The following is a 9,334-nucleotide window of genomic DNA, read 5'->3' as shown; positions in this document are numbered from 1 at the left end:
GTGTGTTGTTTTGTTTGGGTGTGGGGTTTTGTGTGCGTTCGTGTAGTGGTGTCTGTGTGAGTGTGTGTGTGTGAGCGTGCGCGTGCGTGTGTTTTGTGTGTGGGGTGTGTGTGCTTGCAGGGTGTGTGGTGTGTATTTTGTGCATGTGATATTACCCGTGTGTATGAAACATATGTGTGTGTGGTGTATTGTGTGTTGTGTGTGGTGTATTGTGTGTGTATGTGGTGTGGTGTGTGTGTGTGTGTCTGTGTGTGTATGTGTGTGTGTATGTGCGTTTGTAAGTGTGCATCCGTGTGTGTGAGTATACCTATGTACATGTGTATGTGTGTGTGTGTATGAGTGGGTGATAGTGTGTGCAAGCGATTGTGTATGTGTGTGTGTGTGTGTGTGAACGATTATGTGTGTGTGTGTGTGAACGATTATGAGTGTGTGTGTGTGTTTCTTTGTGTGTGTGTGTGTGTTTTTTTCTTTGTGTGTGTGTGTGTGTGAACGATTATGTGCGTTTGTGTGTGTGTGTGTGCGCGTTTATGTGCGGTCGTGCGTACGTGCGTGTGTGTGTGAGTGTGAGTGTGTGTGTGCGTGAGCGTGCGTGTGTGTGTGAGTGTGAGTGTGTGTGTGCGTGAGCGTGCGCGTGCGTCCGTGTAAGCTATTGTGGTGTGTGTGTGTGTGTGTGTGTGTGTGTGTGTGTGTGTGTGTGTCTATGCGTATGTGTGGGCATCGTGTGTGAACGCGTGTGTGCGCGTGGTGTGTGTGTGGTGTGTGTTGTGTGTGTGTGTGTGTGGTGTGTGTGTGTGTTGTGTGTGTGCGTGTGTGTGTGTGTGTGTGTGTGTGGTGTGTGTGTGTGTGTGTGTGTTTTGGGGTTGTGTGTGTTGATGTGTGTGTGTGTGTGTGTGTGTGTGTGTGTGAGCGCGGTTGTGTGTGTGTGTGTGTGTGGGGGTTTTTTTGGTGTTTGTGGGCCCACCTCAGCCCATACGCTATGGCTTTTGTCTCAAACTCACCCGTTTTGGGGGTGAAGAAGCAAAAGAAAGCCCAGCAGCGGCTCTCTGGCCCACGGAGCTGATGGACCCCAAAGGAACGGCAAAAACCATACGCGTGGCATATACACACACAAACACACACACCACATCCACACACACACACACACATATAAAAACCCACACACACACACACACACAAACACACACACACAAAACACACACACACACACCACAACCACACACGCACATACACACACCTCACTCACTTTTTTGGTGACACCACACCACACCACCACACACCCACCACACACACACCACCACACAACCCCACACACCAACATATATTGTAATATAAAAATTATGCTTTTTATATATACATATCATCCCTACTAAAATTTTATATTATATTATTATATATATTATATATAATATATATATTTTTTTTTTTTTTTTTTTTTTTTTTTTTTTTTTTTTTTTTTACGGTAGGTTATTTTTGAGCCCCATGGTAAAAACATAATGTTACTTGTATTTTCATTTTTGTGATGCCTTAAGTGATACGGGTAGGGTCCCCCGTTCCTTTCCACGGAGAGTCCCCTTTTTCCCTTTTGGGTAATCATTCCTCTATTATCGTCTTGGGCCCACCTCCCCTTGGGGTTTTTTCCCCAAACCCGGGGCTAAATGGAAATCGAGGTAAATTTCCTTTCCCCAAAGGGAAACTTCATCTTATCTAGGTTCGATTTCCTAAATTAAAGTAAATCGGGCCACTGCTCCATACGGTGCGGGTGATACTGTGTGCGGGATGCACCCAGCTCCGCATGCGGCGTTTTGGTGTGTGCACTTGCACTGATTTTCAATATAATAAATATAAAATTTATATATAAATATAATATATATATATATATAATATATTATTTAGTACCCACACACACACACCACACACCACACACAACACACCACACACACCAACACCACCACACACATATATATATAATATATTTATATATTATAATATATATATATAATATTATATATAATATATATAGTTACATACAGACCCTATGTTTTAAATTTTAATATAAAAAAAATTATATATATATTATATAATTTTAATATTATATATATAAATGTTATATATTGATATACGTATTATATATATAATATTATAATTATATATATTATATAAAATATAATAATTGTTGTTGTTTGTTGTGTGTGTGTGTGGTGTGGGTGTGTGTGTGTGTGTGTGTGTGTTGTGTGTGTGTGTGTGTCTATGTGTGGTGTGTGTCTCTATCTGTGTGTGTGTGTGTGGTGTGTGTCTTGTGTGAAATATAGATATTTTATGGGGATATATAATATCTTTATATTATTATATATTATATATATAATTATTAGGGGTGGTGTGGGGTTTGTGTGTGGTGTGTGTGTGTGTGGTGGTGGTGTGTGGTGGTGTGTTGGGTGTTTACCACATATTGTGTGTATGTATATATATATATTAAAATTATATAATTATATTATATATTAATAATACATATTTATACAAATTATAAAAATATGTGTGTCGGTATGTATACACACAGACTTTAAAATACCCACATACTTATAATATTGTACATATCATCATCAAAAAGGGGTATGCTCATGTTTGAGGGGGCCGGGACCTCTCCCCCTCCTTCGCCACAAAAACTCGTTTTAGTTTTTTCTTTCCCTTATCCCATCGAAGCCCGAAATATTTTTGATATTGTCGCTCAGCTTGTCTTCGTTTCCCTCTTTTGCCATCACCTCCCTGTCACAATTTTTCCAAACTTTTATTTCTCATTCTGACCAAAAAAAAATTAATTTCCTTTGTTCAAGATTCCAACATCGGTCTCTACAATTTTTTTTTCCAGCACTTCATATTCTCTTCTTCTTGTCCACTAATAGCATACCGTCTGAAAACCACATTTAAAAATATTGATCTTTTTTTCTGTCTATCTACTTCAAAACCCAACACTCAGAACCCTATGAGCAATGGGAAAAATTTAAAGATTCAATAAACCCCAGCTTTGTCCGTAAGGGAAAGCTTTTTCCTTTTCCAGATGTTATTGAGACAAATTGTGGCGCTTTGCAATGGAAATTTTTCTTTTTATTCCGGTGAATCATCATATTATTTGTTAAAAAAGCTCCAAAATAAATGAACCTTTCACATTTTTCCACTCTTCCTTGTTGTAAATGTTTTCATTGTTCATTGCCCCTTATCTTTGAATCTTTATGATCTTAGTTTTCTTGGCTTAGAAATAAGCCAGCCTTTTCGCTTGCTTCTCTAACTTTATCTAGTAGTTGTTTTAGTTCATGATACTGCTGGAACAAAAATAATTTATCGGCGTAACCCCGATTTTATATTTTTTCCTCCAACCCACAGTTCCTTCAAAATTCCTAGGCACCCCTCATAATTTTTTTTCAGAATATATTAAAGAGGTGCGGAACAGAATGCAACCCCTTTGTACTCCCTTTTTGACTTCGAACCATTCTTTAACCCATAGTGGGGTTTTTAGTTGCTTGTTGTTGGTCTACAAGGGTTTTATTAATTGGATGATGTGTTTTTTAACTTTTATCGTACATGTTTTTTCCAGAGGAATCGTGATCACCGTATCAAAAGCTTTTACATAAAACGAGAAAAACGGGAAAGGGCTTTTTTGAAAGTTTTTCTGTTTTTCTCTATGATATTTTAAATTTTTAAAAATGGTTTCGGGGACCTTTTCCAGGCGAAACCCGCTTTTTCTCTGCAATTTTCCCCTCTTAAATTCAAATTTTATTCTTTCAGCAAAAATTTTTCAAAAAAATTTTTCTGCTGTGACTTTTAAGGCTTGTCCCATTATTGTTTTCTTGGAGTGCGTCCCTTTTTTAGGTATGGGGGTAAAAAACTGATTTTACCCAGTCTTCCCGGGCCCTTTTCTTTTTTCCTTTTTTTTACAGAGTTTTTGAAAAGTTTCAACCTTTCGCCACTTCTTAAATTAGTTCTGCTGTTTTTCATCTATTCCGGGGCCTTTTTATTCTTTACTTCTTTTTTGCTTTTTTAACTTTGTCCCCCAGGGCGGTGGTTCATCCTCGCTGTCATTGAGTCTAAATTTAAGTTTTTTTTAGATTTTATTCTTTTGTTAAATTTTGGGAAAAATATTGTCCTCTATCTTTTACTTCTTTTTCCCTCCATAAAACAATTCCTCTTCAGTTTTTTATTGTCCATTTAGGTTTAAATTTTTTTGTGATGTTTCGTACTCCCTTTGGAGAGTTCTTTAGTTGCTTTGATAGAAAAGTTTTTTTAATTCTCTGGCAAAGTTCATTTAAATTTTTTCCCTTTTCTTGTCGCAATAAACTTTGAAATTTTTTTATTTTTTTTTTTGTAAATTCTTTTTAAAAACTAAATTTTTTGTATTTTTAAGGAAACTTCTTTTTTAAATTTATTAATTTAAGGGTTTTTTCCCAAACCAGGGGTATTTTTTTTTTTTTTTCTATTTTTAAAGGTCCCCCAAAAGATTTTTTTTTTTAAAACTCTTTGGGTTTTTAAAATTTACTTGGGAAGGATTTTTTTAAAAAAATTTTCCCTTTTTTATAAAAATTTTTGTACCTTTTAAGGGGGTTTCCCTATCTTTTTTTATTTATTTTAAATCAAAAATTATATTTTTACTTTTCATCCCCCATTTTTTTTAATTTTTTATATTTATTTTTTAACCCAAATTACCAATTTTTTGTTTTTTTTTCTGGTAAAAATTAATTTTTGGTTTAAAATTTATTTATTTATTTTTTAAAAATTTAAAAATTTATTTTATTTATTTTAAGGCCAATTTTTCCCATGTTTTTTTAATTTATTTTTTTCATTTCGGAGGCCCCCCCGGGTTTTTTCCAACCGGGAATTGGCCCTAAAGGGGATTTTTCCTTTTTTTCCCTTAAATGGGCTTAACAAGGGTGAAAATATATATATATATATTAAAATTTTAATTATAAAAAATATATATAAATAAAAAAAATTTTATATTAAAAATATATAATATATATATAATAATATATCTTTTTTATATAATTTTAATATATATTTTAATAAAATAAAATATATATATAATATTTATATTTTATATATATCTTATTTTATATTTTTTATTTATTTTTTATTTAAATTTTTTTTTATTTTTTTTTAAGGGTTTTAAATTTTATATAATACCTTTCAAATTTTAATTATAATTTATAATATATTTTTCCTCAAAATATTTCTTTTTCCCTTTTATTTTGGGATTTATATATATATATTTAAAATATATTATATATATATTTATTTTATATTATTAGTTATATATTATCATATTTTTATATAATAATATATTATATATAAAATAAATATATATTATATTTTTAAAAACTTTCTTTTATTTATATTATATCTATAATTTTAATAATAAAAAAAACAAAACCAAAATTAAAATGGATTGGGGTTTGAAATTATTTTTTTAAAATATTTTAAAAAAGGGTTTTTAAAATTTAATATATATATATTATAATATATATAATATATATTTTAATATATATATATATATATAAATAAAAATATATTTTTTTGTTTTTGGGGGTTTTTTTTTTTTTTTTTTTTTTTTTTTTTTTTTTTTTTTTTTTTATCATATAATAACCCACACACACACCCCCAAATTAAATTTAAAAAAAAACATAAAACCAAAAACCACACACCACCCACACATAAACAAACAAAAAACCAAAACAACACCCATAATAAATTAAAAAATTAAAAATAAAAATAAACAAATTTTTTTTTTTTTTTTTTTTTTTTTTGTTTTGGTGGTTTTTTTTTTTGTTTTTTTTTTTTTTTTCAAATACAAAACCCCAAAACAACCACAAAAAACACACCACACACACACAAACACACACACACACACCACAAAAACAAAAACAAAAAACCCACCCCCAAAACCAAAAAAAAACACACACACCCCAACAACACACATAACAATACAAATCCTTAAATTTTTGTAATAAAATTTATTATTATATATAAATTTAAAATATTATAAATTTTAAAACCCCACCACACACCCCCCACACACACCCCACAAAAACCAAAACACCCCCACACCAACACAACAAAAAACCAAAAAAAAAAATAATATTAATATATATAATTATATATATACAAATATTTTTATATATATATATATATTATATATATATATAAAAATAAAATATATTTTATATATAAAATTTTTACACACCACACACACCACACCCCCAAACACCCCAACCCCCAAACACAAACAAAAAAAAATATAAAAAAAAAAAGATATATATAAAAAATATATATAAAATATTTTATAATTTTATATATATATATATATATATATTTTAATTTTTAATTACACACACCCCACACCCAAAACCCCAAAACACACACCAAAAAATAAAATATTTTAAATTAATATATATTTTATTATAATAATTTATATTTATTTTTAAAACCTTTTAAAAAAAAAAAATTATATATATATATATATAGTATATAATAAAATTAAAATATATATTATTTTATAAAATATATTAAAATTATATATATATATATAATATATATATCTATTATATTTAAAATATATATTTATATAAAATATTATATATTATAGTTATAGGTATTATATGTTTATTTTTATATTATATCTTTTATATATATTATATATATATATATATATTTATATATATTTTAATATATCTTATTTTTATATATATATATATATATTATAATTATATTTGGTGTGTGTGTGTTGTGTGTGTGTGTGGTGTGTATATATAGTTTTATTATATATATATTATATATATATTATATATTTTAAAATATATTATATTATTTTTGGTGGTGTTTTGGGTGTGTTATTTGTGTTTTGTGTGTGGTGTGTGGTGTGTGTTTCTCCTTTATTCAAAATTATTATCTATTATATATACCCTCTATAATTTTCTATCATAATTATGTGTGTATATCTTTACCTTATATATATATTTTATATTATCTTTTTCTCCCCTCCCCTCAAAACTCTCTGTGTTGTGGTTTGTGTGTGGGTGTGTGTTTTGTGTGTGTCTGGGGTTTTTGTGGTGGGGTGTCTATTCTCTTCTTCTTTTCTCAATCTATCTTTTATTTCTCTATCTCTTCTCCTTTTCATTTTATATTGCTTATATTGTATATTATTTTGTGTGTGTGTGTGTTTGTTGTGGGGTTGTGTGTTTGTGGGGTGTGTGCGTGTTGTGTGTTGTTTTGTGTGCGTGTGTGTTTTTGGGGGGTTGTTTTGTTGTGTGTTTTTGTGTTTTGTGTATACATATATAAATTTATATATCCATATAATTATTTTATACACACAAATATAAGGGGGGTCTGTATTGGTTTTTAAATTGGTTGTGTTTGTTGTGTGTATGTGTGTTTTATAATTTATTTATGCTTTGGGTGTTTTGGTTTGTGTGTTTTTTTGGGTTATGTGGTGTGTGTGTGTGTGTGTGTGTTGTGTGTTTTGTGAGTGAAATTTTTTGTTTTTGTGTGTGCGTGTTTGTATTATATCCCTACACACACACACACACACACACACACACACCCCACACACACACACACCCACCACACCCACAAAAAAAAAAAAAAAAAAAAAAAAAAAATTTTAAAATATTATTATTAAAAATTTTAAAATATAAAATATATATAATATATATATAAAATTTTAATGGTAAAACCTTTTTTCGTAGACCTATTTTTGGGAAAAAAAAACTCAGTTTCGTACCCCATCCGGTGTTGTGTGTTTTTTTGGTGTGTGTGGGGGATTTATGTAATATATTTTATATATATCCCATATTATGAGTGAGTTTGTGTGTGAAAGTATAATATATATATATATATATATAATATATATATAATATATATATATATATAAAAGAAAATATATTATAAAAATTATTAAAATATATAAATATATTATCTTATAAATATTATTATTTTCAATATATAAAATTAAAATTTTATATATTATATATTTATAATATAGGTAAAATGTATTTTATTATATATATATATAATATTATATAAATTTAAAATTCTATATATAAAAAATTACTTTCACACCACCTCACTCTATATATGTATATATGTTTAATATATAAAATTATATATTATTATATATCTAAAATAAAATTATTATCTAATAATTTTAAAAACAAAATTTTATATAATTTTATATTAATATATATATATATATATTTTATTATATGTTTATATATATATATTTTAATATATCTTTTATATATATATATATATAAAATATATATATTATAACAATGGGCCCCAAGCCCGACTCAAGGCGGGGAAAACGCCCTATCGCCTTTGGGGAAAATCAATCGCGGTGGAAACTGCCATTAAACTCTCTTTAATAAATTTGAGAGAGGCCTATGTATTTGCAGTGAATGAAGGGTCTTAAAATAAAAAATAAAAAAAATAAATAAATAAATAAATAAATAATATTAAAATTTTTATATATATCTAAATTATATATTTTTAAAATATATTATATTTTGTATTTAATATTATTTAAAATATATATCTATATCTATATCTATTTTATAATATATATCATTTGGTATTGTCCCGTCTTCTCTTTTATCTTTATCTTTATTTATTTTCCTTTCTTATTGGTTATTTATACTATTTATGTACCCTGGATGAAGAAATTTAATTTTTTTATACCTCTCCCCAAGATATTTTGCCAAAACCCCCTAACAGGAGGGAAAAAAAACCCAGGGGAGCCCCCCAACGCCAAAGTAAAAAAAATAATCAAAAAAATGCCCCTTGGAAATTCGGCCTTGGAATATAAATGAAGAGGAAAAGTTTTTATTAAATTCTGTAGTCCCAAAAATTTTATTTATACCCAAATCCTTTTTTTCCAACCCACCCAAGCCCTTTTAAACCCCGGGGTTTTTTTCACCAGACAAAAAACCCCAACCAAAATTGGGCTACATTTGCTAAAAAAAAATTTGGGGGAAAGGGGTTCCCTAAAAATTAAAAACGGGACCTGGTGCCGCTGCAACAGTGCCCCCCAAACTACTAACTATCCCTTTAAATAAGACTAAAAAAGAGGGACGCCCCAACACCACCTCTAAAGCTCGACTAAAAAACCTCTTGAAAACCCAATTACAGAATTGCAGTGTCAAAAAAATTTTAATACTCAATCAATTTGAAGATTAAAAAACACCAAATGAGTTTGGGGGGGGAAGAAGGAAAAAAACTCTTCGGGGCACTGCTTTAAAAAACTATCGGGCCCAAAAAAAAAAAGACAATTCCCCCTGGTTTTCTGAAAAAAAAA

At 28.9% G+C, this 9,334-nt stretch overlaps 1 protein-coding gene across 1 annotated transcript in view; it reads left to right on the top strand.

Moving 5' to 3' along the window:
• The window catches only part of LOC119576719, a 70,707-nt gene that overhangs the window by 8,478 nt on the left and 52,895 nt on the right, over nucleotides 1-9,334 (top strand). The gene's annotated exons all lie outside the window — the stretch shown is intronic.

Source organism: Penaeus monodon, chromosome 1, assembly GCF_015228065.2.
Source record: "Penaeus monodon isolate SGIC_2016 chromosome 1, NSTDA_Pmon_1, whole genome shotgun sequence".
In the NCBI taxonomy this organism is placed as follows: domain Eukaryota; kingdom Metazoa; phylum Arthropoda; class Malacostraca; order Decapoda; family Penaeidae; genus Penaeus; species Penaeus monodon.
The sequence above is the reverse complement of the archived record's forward strand: the minus strand, read 5'-3'. Positions and strand labels throughout refer to the sequence as shown.